Raw genomic sequence first — 15760 nt, 5'->3', positions numbered from 1 at the left:
AAATGTGAAATACATTTGATTTACATTTGAATTAAAAGCACTGGGTGAACAAAAAATGAAGAACACCTGCTCTTTCCATGACATAGACTGACCAGGTGAATCCAGGTGAAAGCTATGATCCCTTACTGATGTAACTTGTTAAATCCACTTCAATCAGTGTAGATGAAGGGGAGGAGACAGGTTAAAGAAGGATTTTTTTTAAAGCCTTGAGACAATTGAGACATGGGTTGTATATGTGTACCATTCAGAGGGTGAATGGGAAAGACAAAATATTTAAGAACTGGGTATGGTCGTAGGTGCTAGGTGCACTGGTTTGTGTCAAGACCTGCAATGCTGCTAAGTTTCCTGTGTATATCAAGAATGGCCCACCACCCAAAGGACATCCAGCCAACTTGACACAACTGTGAGAAGCATTGGAGTCGTGGGCCAACATCCCTGTGGAACAATTGACACCCTGTAGAGTAAATGCCCCGACGGTGCAATTCAATATTAGGAAGGTGTTCTTAATGTTTTGTATACTCGTCTAAGACAATGACTTCTCAATGACCCAAGACCAGCTCAGTTAATCCCTACCATTGTGAGTATTCATAATGCTGCATCAAATGTACATTATCCCAGGGGCGTTGGCAGACACAATGTAAGTACCTTAATTTATGTCCCCCCTTAACTGCCCTGAATACCTCTGTTGATCCTACAGCTATTGTATGCAGTAATCATGTGCCGATGAACCCGAGTTACACTGTTAGCACTGAGGCGGTGTGCCCTAGTAGGAAGTCCACTGCTCCAATATAAATAACATGAGCAAGTCTACTTCTGAGCTTCCCAGTAAAGCATTAAAAACAATAAAGCAACCCAGAAAAGTGCTAAAATAGCCCCTACAAACATATGTAGCCTAAGAAACAAGGTTCATGAAGTCAATCACTTTCTTGTAACAGATGACATTCATATTCTGACTATCTCTGAAACTCACTTAGATAATACCGTTGGCTAGAACATAATACATGGCTAGAACATGTACCAAAAAGACAGAAATGCCAAGAGGGGCGGGCGGTGTTGCGGTCTATATGACTCACCACCTGGATTCGATCTTTTGTAGCAACATTTTGAATTTCTGTTTTTTACATTGGATAAACGTAGAGACTCAGAGCTACAAAATGGTATATCATACACTGCATTTGAGGAAACAATGGGGAAGTAATTTTGAATTGAAAGTTGATTAACTTGTAAACTCACTTTTGAGAACTGTCTTTCAGTGTTTTGGTACTACAATTGGAGAGACTTTTTTTGTCTACACCCATTCAGCATTTTTCACACCCTTGTTCAAGCCTTAGTCCCACCCATCTCTTCAAGGGTTGATCGGAGCATTCTGTACTAACTTGCCAGGTACTTCCAGACATCTAAGAGAGAGAGAACAGCTCACTGAACATTACTTGCCCTAGCAGGGCTGGTTAGGCTGTTATGTTATCCAGAGCGTTGGTGACTGTGTAACCGGTTCTGCACCGGTACCTTTCTGCGTTGTGTTCTGGTAAGGTGTAGGTGGAAGATAAGGCTCTGGACACAATTCAGCCGGTTGTCTCTCTTTTAATGACTGCGTGGAATGGATACAAATACAAGGAAAAAGTTACTGCTGCAGTCTGGACTCCATACAAGTATATTTGCCTCTCCTCATCACGCTCTGAGCAAACTGTAGTAAGAGTATCAACAAAAAATACATTGTACAAAATGTACATGTTCATATTTTCAAAAGACTCATCACATTTTGTAAATGTTGTACACCAATACACTAATAATTTGCTAATAAGTGCAAAATATTTCTTAGAGAGAGTGTACTATTGTACCATTATACCTGAAGCATACTAATGGCGCAACAATGCAATTTTTGACATGCCCGGGCAAGTAACAAAATGAGCGACAGCTAACTAGGCACATTAAACATGAAATACAAAATCTTCACATTTCACAACATACCTGCATGGAATGGATACAATTACAAAGCAAAAGTTACTGCAGTCTGGACTCCATACAAGTATATTTGCCTGATAAAAGACAAAAGTGCAGAAAACCCATGAGAAAATAATAAAAAAAACTCACGATGTCTGCACCCGCCACAAAGCTAACAATAGTTGAGCTAGCCTTGCAAAGTTGCACTGGAACATTATCCCCATTCACATGAATATATATTCCTATAAACAGTAATGCAACACTAAATCAGTGACTTTTTCTTGTCCTTTCTTGTGAATTTGTGAACATTTGCGAACATGTGCATTCAAAAGACCGGCGCATATGTAACACCTACCTCTCCTCATCACGCCCTGAGCAAACTGAGAAGTAAGAGCATGGCTCCCGTTGATGACATCACAGCATTAACACATAACACAATTTAGAAAAGAAATACAATAAAATAATTCACTCATGAAAGTAATGTAATACATCTTAAAATAACCTTAAAATAATAAATTTAAATAAATATGCGGGATTTTCAGTGAAATACATAAAGTATATTTTACACCTGTTACAACTGCAACTGTGCTGCTGGCAACAATTTAATTACAGTTTGTTGCCGAAGTTTACTGACATACTCAACGGGTGTTGAATATGCACCCAAACTAACTGGCTAACATTGGCTAGCTACTTCCAGACACATAATGAGAAAATGCCCCACTCTGACCATTTTACTGCACTGTTGGTTAAGGGCTTGTAAGTAAGCATTTAACGGTAAATTCTACACTTGTTGTATTCGGCGCATGTGACAAATAAAATTTGATTTGATTTGACTTTACTCACCCCAGCATAGCTGGTTAGGCTGCTTACATGTTATCCAGAGCGTTGGTGACTAACTGTGCTGCTGGCAACAATTGAATTATGCTTTGTTGCCGACGTTTACTGACACCAGACATATTTAACGGGTGTTGAGCATTCAAAAATTAATCAGTTATTCTGTGCTCTGGCACACTAAGACGAGAGTCTTTTTTTAAGAAATGTAGCTAGATAACTAGCTAGGTAAACAATGAATCCCAACGTATGACGTAATGTTAGTTAGCGAGCAAGCCAGCTAACATTAGCTAGCTAGCTAACAGTACACTTTAACTTGAAATGAAAATACTTTGTCAAAATTAGAAACACGTAATATCTGAAAATGTAGCTAACTAGACTATCTTACCCATGGTCTGAAATCGAGGTAGATAGCCAGAGCAAATTGACCAGCTAGTGCCTTGCAAAACTATTCATCCCCCTTGGTGTTTTTCCTATTTTGTTGCATTACAACCTGCAATTTAAATAGATTTTTATTTGGATTTCATGTAATGGACATACACAAAATAGTCCAAATTGTTGAAGTGAAAAGAAAAAAAAATACTTGTTTCAAAACATTCACCCCCTTTGCTATGAAGCACCTAAATGAGATCTGGTGCAACCAATTGCCTTCAGAAGTCACATAATTAGTTAAATAAAGTCCACCTGTGTGCAATCTAAGTGTCACATGATCTGTCACATGATCTCAGTATATATACACCTGTTCTGAAAGGTCCCAGAGTCTGCAGCACCACTAAGCAAGGGGCACCACCAAGCAAGCGGCACCATGAAGACCAAGGAGCTCTCCAAATAGGTCAGGGACAAAGTTGTGGAGAAGTACAGATCAGGGTTGGGTTATAAAAATTATCAAAAACTTTGAATATCCCACGGACCACGATTAAATCCATTATTAAAAAATTGAAAGAATATGGCACCACAACAAACCTGCCAAGAGAGGGCCGCCAACCAAAACTCACGGACCTGACAAGGAGGGCATTAATCAGAGAGGCAACAAAGAGACCAATGATAACCCTGAAGGAGCTGCAAAGCTCCACAGCGGAGACTGGAGTATCTGTCCATAATAGGACCACTTTAGCCGTACAATCCATAGAGATGGGCTTTACGGAAGAGTGTCCAGAAAAAAACCATTGCATAAAGAAAAAAAATAAGCAAACATATGGGAGACTCCCCAAAGCACGTGGGAGACTCCCCAAACATATGGAAGAAGGTTCTCTGGTCAGATGAGACTAAAATGTAGCTTTTTGGCCATCAAGGAAAACGTTATGTCTGGCGCAAACCCAACATCTCTCATCACCCCGAGAATACCATCCCCACAGTGAAGCATGGTGGTGGCAGCATCATGCTGTGGGGATGTTTTTCCATCTGCAGGGACTGGGAAACTGGTCAGAATTGAAGGAATGATGGATGGTGCTAAATACAGGGAAATTCTTGAGGTAAACCTGTTTCAATCTTCCAGAGATTTGAGACTGGGACGGAGGTTCACCTTCCAGCAGAACAATGACCCTAAGCATACTGCTAAAGCAACACTTGCGTGGTTTAAGGGGAAACATTTAAATGTCTTGGAATGGCCTAGTCAAAGCCCAGACCTCAATCCAATTGAGAATCTGTGGTATGACTTAAAGATTGCTGTACACCAGCGAAACCCATCCAACTTGAATGAGCTGGAGCAGTTTTTCCTTGAAGAATGGACAAAAATCCCAGTGGCTAGATGTGCCAAGCTTATAGAGACATACCCCAAGAGACTTGCAGCTGTAATTGCTGCAAAAGGTGGGTCTACAAAGTATTGACTTTGGGGGGGGTGAATATTTATGAACGCCCAAGATCTGTTTTTTTGTTTTATTTCTTGTTTGTTTCACATTAAAAAATATTTACATCTTCAAAGTGGTAGGCATGTTGTGTAAATCAAATGATACAAAGACATCCATTTTAATTCCAGGTTGTAACGCAACAAAATAGGAAAAATGCCAAGGGGGTGAATACTTTCGCAAGCCACTGTATTTTTATCAACAGTTGCAGTGGCATTCTATTGAAATGGACACTTGCATAGTGGAGCCTTTTGTTAAGACATGTAGCTAGCTAGCTAGCTAGCTAAACAATGGATCATAATCACAACTCATGACATTACTACCCTGCATGAATCTGCAGGTAGCTAACCAACCAGGTTCTATGGCTATAACTTGTCAAGCAAATGTGTCTGAGATACGAAGAATAGGATCATACACAACATTAGCTAGCGGCCCAGACACCTAACGTTAGCTAGCTAACAGTACACTTGAAATGAAACCACTTTCTGTCAAAATTAGAAACGTGTAATATCTGAAAATGTAGCATCTCCCTTTCTGATGCAATGCATGGTTGCCCTTAGTTTGAAGATGTAATCCAGACTGGTGTTTTCTCCATCTCCTTAGCTATCCTACTCGAATTCCACTGATTTCAAAACTCGGTCCTCCAGATAGTGGAGAGCATACACATAACGTTAGCTAGTGAGCCAACCAGCTAACGTTAGCTAGCTAACAATACACTTTAACTTGACAGTGCAGGTTTATGGTTTTACTACGCAATTTTTTAAAAGCCGCGTTCGACACATAACCTTAACATACTGACCAGCTCCAATAGACAGATGCGTGCTATATGGCAGACCAGTCCAAACTCATCTCTTGACATGTCTAACCCACTCATTATCTCAGCCAATCATGGCTAGCGGGAAGGTTTGCTCACTTTTTCTGTGGCTAAACCAACTAGGCTCGTAATTTAACAATTTTATTCATATTTACAGATGGCATACAAGTTTGATATTAAGGCACATGAAAGTTCACATGTTCGAGAAGGCATTTCTGCCAAAAAATGCATCTTGATACAAAAATAATGTTTACGTTCAAACGGCTCTACTGTGAAGTCGTGACTTGCGACATGCGCCTAGTTTCTTGAATCGGGTCACATATTCAGAACCACATTCCTGTAAAGCTTAGAGAAGATCTCATGTTAAAAACTATAATATGGCTACAGGTTCATCTGCCTCACCTAAAGCCCATTCTTGTTGGAAGCTTGTTATAACAGCACAAGGCGAGACCCAGATGCAGACATAGAAGGCAGATGGATTGAGTCTTGATATGTATTTAATAATCCAATAGGGGAAGGCAAGAGAATGGTCGTGGACAGGCAAAAGGTCAAAACCAGTTCAGAGTCCAGGAGGTACAGAGTGGCAGACAGGTTCGAGGTCAGGGCAGGCAGAATGGTCAGGCAGGCGGGTACGGAGTCCAGAAAACAGGCAAGGGTCAAAAACCGGGAGGACTAGCAAAAGAGAATAGAAGCAGGAGTACGGAAAAAACGCTGGTTGACTTGAAAGACATACAAGACGAACTGTCAGAGAGAGACAGGAAACACAGGGATATATACACCAGGGAAATCAGCGACACCTGAAGGGGGTGGAGACAATCATAAGACAGGTGGAACAGATCAGGGTGGGACACTTGTTGGAAGTGCTAACAGTCAGTATCTGTATAATATGGGTGAAATGCTTGATAATGTATGTGATATCAACAGAGAAGTATATTTTCTGGGTGATTTAAATATTGACTGGCACTCATCAAGCTGCCCACTCAAGAAAATACTTCAAACTGTAACCAGTGCCTGCAACCTGGTTCAGGTTGTCAGTCTACCGGGTAGTTACAAATAACACAGGAATTACATTTCTGTGCTATTTGTATAGATCACATCTTTACTAATGCTGCAGAAATTTGCTTTAAAGCAGTATCCAAATCCATAGGATGTAGTGATCACAATATAGTAGCTATATCTAGGAGAACCAAAGTTCCAAAGGCTGGGCCTAATATAGTGTATAAGAGGTCATACAATAAGTTTTGTAGTGATTCTTATGTTGATGATGTAATGAATATTTGCTGGTCTTTGGTGTGTAATGACACTGCACTTGACACGTTTATGAATTTGCTTATTCCAGTTACTAATAATAAATATGCACCCATTAAGAAAATGACTATGAGTAACTGAAAAATTGTATGGTTGAGAGGGATGAGGCAAAAGGTATGGCAAATAAGTCTGGCAGCCCAATCGATTGGCAAACGTACTGCAAATTAAGAAATCATGTGACTAAACTAAATAAAAATTAAAAATAAACTATACTATGGAACAAAAATAAATGATATAAAGAATGATAGTAAAAAGCTTTGGAGCACCTTAAATTACATTTTGGGAAAAAAGGCAAACTTGGGTCCATCATTCATTGAATCAGATTGCTCTTTCATCATAAAACCCACTGCTATTGCCTACTTTAATTACTTTTTCATTGGCAAGATAAGCAAACTTCGGCATGACTTGCCAGCAACAAACGTTGACACAACCTATCCAAGTATATCGGACCAAATTATGAATGACAAGCACTGTACTTTTGAATTCCCATAAAATTTGTGTGGAAGAGGTGAAACAAGTATTGTTGTCTATCAACATTGTCAAGCCACCGGGGTCTGACAATCTAGATGGAAAATTACTGAGGATAATATCGGATGATATTGCCACTCCTATTTGCCATATCTTTAAATTAAGCCTACTAGAAAGTGTGTGCCCTCAGGCCTGGAGGGAAGCAAAAGTAATTCCACTACCCAATAATAGTAAAGCCCCCTTTACTGGCTCAAATAGCCGACCAATCAGCCTGTTACCAACCCTTAGTAGACTTCTGGAAAAAATGGTGTTTGACCAGATATAATGCTATTTTACAGTAAACAAATTGACAACAGACTTTCAGCATGCTTATAGGGAAGGACATTCAACAAACACAGCACTTACACAAATGACTGAGAGAAATTGATTATAAAAATATTGTGGGGGCTGTTTTGTTAGACTTCAGTGCAGCTTTTGACATTATCAATCATAGTCTTCTGCTGGAAAAAGTGATGTGTTATGGCTTTACACCCCCTGCTATATTGTGGATAAAGAGTTACTCGTCTAACAGAACACAGAGGGTGTTCTTTAATGGAAGCCCCTCCAACAGGAATTCCCCAGGATAGCTGTTTCGCCCCTTACTGTTTTCAATCTTTACTAATTACATGCCACTGGCTTTGAGTAAAGTTAGTCTATGTATACAGATGACTCAACACTATACCCGTCAGCTACTACAGCAACTGAAATGACTGCAACACTTAACAAAGAGCTGCAGTTAGTTTCAGAATGGGTTGCAATAAATAAGTTAGTCCTAAATATTTCCAAAACAAAGCATTCTTTTTGGGACTAATTATTCACTAAACCCTGAACCTTGACTATATCTCGTAATGAATAATGTGGAAATCGAGCAAGTTTAGGTGACTAAACTGCTTGGAGTAACCCTGAATTGTAAACTGTCATGGTCAAAACATATTGATACAACAGAAGCTAAGATGGGGAGAAGTCTGTCCATAATAAAGCACAGCCCTGTCTTCTTAACCTCCTTGGGCAAGGTGGGACGTTTGCGTTTCAACAGCCAGTGGAATCCCGTGGCGCGAAATACAAATACCTCAAAAATGCTATAACTTAAATTTCTCAAACATATGACTATTTTACACCATTTTAAAGACAAGACTCTCGTTAATCTAACCACATTGTCCGATTTCAAAAAGGCTTTACAGCGAAAGCAAAACATTAGATTGTGTCAGGAGAGTACCCTGCCAAAAATAATGACACAGCCATTTTCAAAGCAAGCATATATGTCACAAAAACCAAAACCACAGCTAAATGCAGCACTAACCTTTGATGATCTTCATCAGATGACACTCCTAGGACATTATGTTATACAATACATGCAAGTTTTGTTCAATCAAGTTCATATTTATATCAAAAAACAGCTTTTTACATTAGCATGTGATGTTCAGAACTAGCATACCCACCGCAAACTTCCGGTGAATTTACTAAATTACTCATGATTAACGTTCACAAAATACATAACAATTATTTTAAGAATTATAGATACAGAACTCCTTTATGCAATCGCGGTGTCAGATTTTATAATAGCTTTTCGGCGAAAGCACATTTTGCAATATTCTGAGTACATAGCCCGGCCATCACGGCTAGCTAATTTGACACCCACCAAGTTTGGCCCTCACCAAACTCAGATTTACTATAAGAAAAATTGGATTACCTTTGCTGTTCTTTGTCAGAATGCACTCCCAGGACTTCTACTTCAACAACGAATGTTGTTTTGGTTCCAAATAATCCATAGTTATATTCAAATACCTCCGTTTTGTTCGTGCGTTCAGGTCAGTATCCGAAGGGAGACGCGCGAGCGCATTTCGTGACAAAAAATGTCAGAATATTCCATTACCGTACTTCGAAGCATGTCAAACGCTGTTTAAAATCAAATTTTATGCCATTTTTCTCGTAAAATAGCGATAATATTCCAACCGGGCGACGTTGTATTCATTCAAAGGCTGAAATATATATTTTTTTAATTCTCATGAACGTGCATCTCCAGTGTCACTGTTCCCAGCGTGACCACTAACAAACAGAGCTGCTGTACTTAGCCCAGAGACTGCAGACACCCCATTACACTTTCTGGTGCCTTCTGAGAGCCAATGGAAGCCTTAGAAAATGTCACGTTACAGCAGAGATGCTGTATTTTCGATAGAGATGCCACAGAAGGAGAACAAATTGTCAGACAGGGCACTTCCTATATGGAATCTTCTCAGGTTTTGGCCTGCCATATGAGTTCTGTTATACTCATAGACACCATTCAAACAGTTTTAGAAACTTTAGAGTGTTTTCTACCCAAATCTACTAATTATATGCATATTCTCATTTCTGGGCAAGAATAGTAACCAGTTTAAATCGGGTACGTTTTTTTATCCGGCTGTGCAAATACTGCCCCCTAGTCCCAACTTAACAACACTATCAACAAGGCAAGTCCTACAGGCCCAAGTTTGTCTCACCTGGAATACTGTTCAGTAGTTTGGTCAGGTGCCACAAAGAGGGACTTAGGAAAATTGCAGTTGGCTCAGAACAGGGCAGCACGGCTGGCCCTTAAAAGTACACGGAGAGCTAACTGTAATGATATGCATGTCAATCTCTCATGGCTTAAAGTGGAAGAGAGATTGAAGTCATAACTTCTTGTTTCTGTAAGAAGTGTTGACAAGCGGAACGTACCGAGCTGTCTGTTTAAACTACTAGCACACAGCTCGGACACCCATGCATACCCCACAAGACATGCCACCAGAGGTCTCTTCACAGTCCCCAATTCCAGAACACACTATGGTAGGTGCACAGTACTACATAGAGCCATGACTACATGCAAGCATCAGAATTAGATTTAAAAAACTTGTAAAAATACACCTTATGAAGAGACACACACATACATACGCAAACATTGTAATATTGTTGTATTATACATTTTGTATTGTACATTTTGTATTGTAGATATGTAGTTGTGTAATAATGTTGTATACTGTTTTATATTTTGTTTTATATGTAATGTATGTGCTTTAATGTGTTTGGACCCCAGCTGCTGCCTTGTAAGTTAGTCTGGCGGCTACCTAAACATCTAAACTTGCATTATTCATGGTCGAAATACCGACCCGGGGGTCCGATTTGATTTTGTTAGTCACTCTAAGTCAGATATCATACTAAAAACAACTAACATTTCTCTCCACCCTACTGCAAAATGTGTAGAATTGCAGGAAATTAGCTGAAAAACTGCACATTTTTATCTCCACCTCATGGCAAAATGCATAGAATTGTCTGAAATGAGTTATGAAATTGCTAAATCTTCTCTCCGTCCCATGGCAAAATGTGTAGATTTGCAGCAAACTTGATTTAAAACTGCAACATTTTCTCCATTCCCCATTACAAAATGTGCAGAGTTGCAGGAAATTATCTCTAAATCTTCCCCCAAAAGGCTCTGACTGCATGTGTGGGTATGGATGGGGGTATGCAGATCTGCGAGCCACTGCAGCCACCCATGATGAGATCAGATTTTTGGTGGCCCCCACCCCCATCAAAGTTGCCCATCCCTGCCATAAAACATCAAATGACCAATGTTGCATACATCGATTTCTCTCGGTGCTCTCAGTGCCAATTACTAATGAAATCATGCAACCGTAAATGTCTTTGATAGGACATCAAATTAAATAGCTAAATATCTTAAACATTGTAGGCTATACTGTAGATTAGCCTAAACTAGTGGCATCTCATCATACGGACGGTCAAAAATCATTGGATTTGATTGCTTTAACTCAATGTTGTCAGGCTACCATATATTTTATACAGTAGGGCCATTTCCCACTTGTCACAAAGTGGGAAAGCAGGCAGTGGCAATGGTAATGAACTACACCCCAAAGATGTCATGTCAATCTAAGAATAGCCTACAAGAAAATGTGTGTTTCCTAAGCCCTCTATCAGACATTTTTCCTACTGTCCGGTTGGATCATTGGAATGTGCACATTGTGGTCTTAACAGGTTCAAACAACCAGTTTGTGTATCCGTTCCACAATGATTCCGCAATATATTTATTTTTAGGCACAGGCTCATAGTGTGAAAAAACACAATTTAGTGAGGAAATTTAAATTCTTTATGGTATAAATACATTTCCCCAGAAAAATACGATCATTCAGTTTCCAGCCAAACCCAGACGACACTGGGCCAATTGTGCGCCACCCTATGGGACTCCCAATCATGGCCAGTTGTGATACAGCCTGGATTTGAAGCAGGGTGTCTGTAGTGATGCCTCTAGCACTGAGATGCAGTGCCTTAGACCACTGCGCACCTTGGGAGGTATAGCCACCTGGGAGTTGATGCCACCATTTCAGAGGCAGATTGAAGCTTGTGATTGGTTTAGTAAGGATCCAGGACCAAGGCGATTGGATGCGCTTTTGTAAAGAAACGCCCCTCGCGATTAGTGGAGCAGGCAGCCATGGCAGACTGGACAGCATGTTCGTTCTCTGCTGAACAAAGTTTATAAACTCAATTGTCAAAAGAGCAGCACAGCAACTTGTAGCCCTGTTTTGTCCACATAATTGTCAACAAATTAATTTGCTGTCTCTCATGTTCCTGTCACAGAATGCTTCCCTTTGACAGCATGTGACAATGTAGCCTACTATTAGTGATTGAATCCTCCACGTGCATGAGCCCAGATTCATAGGCTACATTAGTTACCTCATTTGGTCATTGTCAATTTAGCACTAGGTTCATTAGGTTGTAACATCGAAAGGGCAGCATTCAGCTGGAATTTTGGTTAGGGTGACTTTGTTTGTCTAACTGTATGATGAACATTATTTTGCCCAAACAGATTGTGAACCCAAATATGTAACTAATGCTAGTGGGAAGACAATACATTGCAAGGTCATTTGTGTTTGGTGTAGGTGCAGATTTAGGCTATGTCATCTTGTCTTCAGGATACTTTATTATCTGTTTAATTTATTTGATCTTTCACAATAGCTGATGTAAGTCATTAGATCAAATATCATCCCCTACAATAGGCTAAAATATAGACTAATTAGTGTGCTTTTCTTAGCAAGAACACTACTGTTATTCTCCAGACTTTTATTATTTCACTTCTTACCAATTTTGTCTATGGATTTTTGTCAGCATTTATGGACAGTGATGAATTTAAGATAAGTAATACAATGAGAATAGGCTACATGTGACTCGTTTCAGGAAACTAGGCGTATGTCGCACGTTACTACTTCACAAGAGCCTTTTTATCAAAATGCGTTTTTGGTCAGAAATGCCTTCTGGAACATGTGAACTTTCATGTGCCTTAATAACAAACGTAAATGCCATCTGTAAATACGAATAAAATTGTTAAATTACGAGCCTAGTTGGTTTAACCAAAAATACAGCAACCTTCCCGCTAGCCATGATTGGCTGAGATAATGAGTGGGCTGGACATGCCGAGAGATGAGTTCGGATTGGTCTGCCATGTAGGGCACTTCTGTCAATAATATGAGCTGGTCAATATGTGTAGGTAGTCTTTTCTAACAACTTTTTGGAAAGGTATCACGTAGTAGAACTGCAAAATTGTTGCATTCCACTTTTCTGGAGGACCGAGTTCTGAAAGCAGTAGAATTAGAGTATGATAGCTAAGGAGATGGACAAAATGCTAGCGTTTGATTGCAAATATGCAGACGAAGTCGAAAAGAGAACACACAGAAGGCTGTTGTATAAAACACCTCTCTCTGGATTGCATCTTCAAACTAAGGGCAACCATGGTATTAGTGACATAGAGGGAGAAGCGTCCATCCATGTACATGGGCTCCCGAGTGGCGCAGCAGTCTAAGGCACTGCATCTCAGTGCTAGAGGTGTCACAACAGACCCTGGTTCGATTCCAGGCTGTATCACAACAGGCTGTGATTGGGAGTCCCATAGGGCAAGCCAGCGCTTGTTTTTAATCAGGATATTGAAGGGGTTTTGGGGTCAGCCAGGGTGTTCTGGAGAGGGTGTACAGCAGCTTGGTGGAGAGCATCCTCACGTTCAATATGACATGGTAATGAGCGAAAGCAAACTGACCAGAATAGTAAACACAGCAAAAAAAGTAATTGGTCGGCCACAGGCACAGTTGAGCAGTCTGTTCCACAAGGCAACTAAAAAGAAGGCACTGTCTGTCGCTGGCGACCACTCCCACCCTCTACTACACCCTCAGTTCAAGAGGCTTCCCTCTGGATGACGCTTCAGAATGCCCATGGCGAAGAATGTGTTTAAACATTCATGCATTATTTGTGCTGTTGGACTACTAAATACAACAGAAATTCTATTGGTACAGTATATATACACTTATCTATCCAGTGCAGTTGGGGCAGCTTTCAGTTGTGAGTGAATGTATCAATGCAATATGATGGACTGACTGGTTTAAATGTGTATGATGTGAGAATGTCTGTTACCGGTCAAATGTTTTATAATACCTACTCATTTAAGGGTTTTTCTTTATTTTTTACTATTTTCCACATTGTAGAATAATAGTGAAAGGGATGTCAGATGTCCAACTGAATGTATTCAACTGAAATGTGTCTTCTGCATTTAACCAATCCCTGAAGACATCAAAACTATGAAATAACACATATGGACTCATGTAGTAACCAAAAAAGGGTTAAACAAATCAAATCAATTTTATATTTGAGATTCTTCAAATAGCCACCCTTTGCCACCCAGCTTTGCACACTCTTGGCATTCTCTCAACCAGAGGTAGTCACCTGGAATGCATTTCAATTAACAGGTGTGCCTTGTTAAAAGTTAATTTGTTGAATTTCTTTCCTACTTAATGTGTTTGAGCCAATCAGTTGTGTTGTGACAAGGTAAGGGGAAGATAGCCCTATTTGGTAAAAGATCAAGTCCATATTATGGACTTGGGTTAACTGCCTTGTTCAGGGCAGAAGGACAGATTTTTACCTTGTCAGCTTGAGGATTCAATCCAGCAACCTTTCAGTTACTGGCCCAATGCTCTAACCACTAGGCTACCTGCCACCCAAAATAAGCAAAGAGAAATTACAGTCCATCATTACTTTAAGACATGAAAGTTAGTCAATACGGAAAATTGAAATAACTTTTTTCAAGTGCAGTCGCAAAAACCATCAAGCTCTATGATGAAGAGTTACCTCTGCTGCAGAGGATAAGTTCATTATAGTTACCAACCTCAGAAATTGCAGTCCAAATACTTCAGAGTTCAAGTAGCAGACACATCTCAACATCAACTGTTCAGAGGAGACTGCATGAATCAGGCCTTCATGGTCGAATTGCTGCAAAGAAACCACTACTAAAAGGACATCAATAAGAAGAAGAGACTTGCTTGGGCCAAGAAACAAAAGCAATGGACATTAGACCTGTGGAAATTTGGCCTTTGGTCTGGAGTCTAAATTGGAGGTTTTTGGTTCCAAACGCCGTGTCTTTGTGAGATGCGGTGTGGGTGAACAGATGATCTCCGTATGTGTATTTCCCACCGTAAAGCGTGGAGGAGGAGGTGTTATGGTGTGCTTTGCTGGTGACACTGTCTGTGATTTATTTAGAATTCAAGTCACACTTAACCAGCATTGCTACCACATCATTCTGCAGTGATACACCATCCTATCTGATTTGGGCTTAGTGGGACTATCATTTGTTTTTCAACAGGACAATGACCCAACACACCTTCAGGCTGTGTAAGGGCTGTTTTACCAAGAAGGAGAGTGATGGAGTACTGCATCAGATGACCTGGCCTCCACAATCCCCCGACCTCAAATCAATTGTGATGGTTTTGGGATGAGAGTGAAGGAAAAGCAGCCAACAAGTGCTCAGCATATGTGGGAACTCCTTCAAGACTGTTGGAAAAGCATTCCAGGTGAAGCTGGTTGAGAGAATGCCAAGAGTGTGCAAAGCTGTCATCAAGGCAAAGGGTGGTAGAGATAATGACATTGTTTTTACTCTATTGTTTGTAAACAAACACTGTATAACATCAAAACATGATCAAAACTATAATTTCCGGGCCTCCCAAGTGGCTCAGCGGTCTAAGTTACTGCATCACAGTGTTGAGGCATCACTACAGCCTGGGGTTCGATCCCGGCCATGAATGGGAGTCCCATAGGGCGGTGCGCAATTGGCCCAGCGTCGTCCTAGTTAGGGAAGGTTTTGGCCCGGGGGGGGGCTTTACTTGGCTCATCGCGCTGTAGCGACTCCTTGTGGTAGGCCGGGCACCTTCAGGCTGACTTTTGTCGTCAGTTGAATGTTTTTCCCGACACATTGGTGTGGCCAGCTTCTGGGTTGAGTGGGTGTTAAGAAGCGCGGCTTGGCGGGTCATGTTTCAGAGGACGCATGATTCGACCTTCGCCTCTCCTGAGAACGTTGGGGAGTTGCAGCGATGAGACAAGATCATAATCATGAAATTGGGGAGAAAAAAGGGGGTAAAAATCACAAAAAGAAATAAAAACAAAACGAATTGCCAGTGCTTGCATCTGTAGCTCTATGAATTTGAGAGTGGTTACATTTCTCCTGTGATATCCCTCAGCT

General features: G+C 40.5%; 1 protein-coding gene across 2 annotated transcripts in view; it reads left to right on the top strand.

Moving 5' to 3' along the window:
- Window positions 1-15760, top strand: part of LOC115192102 (aspartate beta-hydroxylase domain-containing protein 2-like) — a 74960-nt gene that overhangs the window by 27335 nt on the left and 31865 nt on the right. The gene's annotated exons all lie outside the window — the stretch shown is intronic.

This window comes from Salmo trutta, chromosome 4, assembly GCF_901001165.1.
Source record: "Salmo trutta chromosome 4, fSalTru1.1, whole genome shotgun sequence".
In the NCBI taxonomy this organism is placed as follows: Eukaryota; Metazoa; Chordata; class Actinopteri; order Salmoniformes; family Salmonidae; genus Salmo; species Salmo trutta.
The sequence above is the reverse complement of the archived record's forward strand: the minus strand, read 5'-3'. Positions and strand labels throughout refer to the sequence as shown.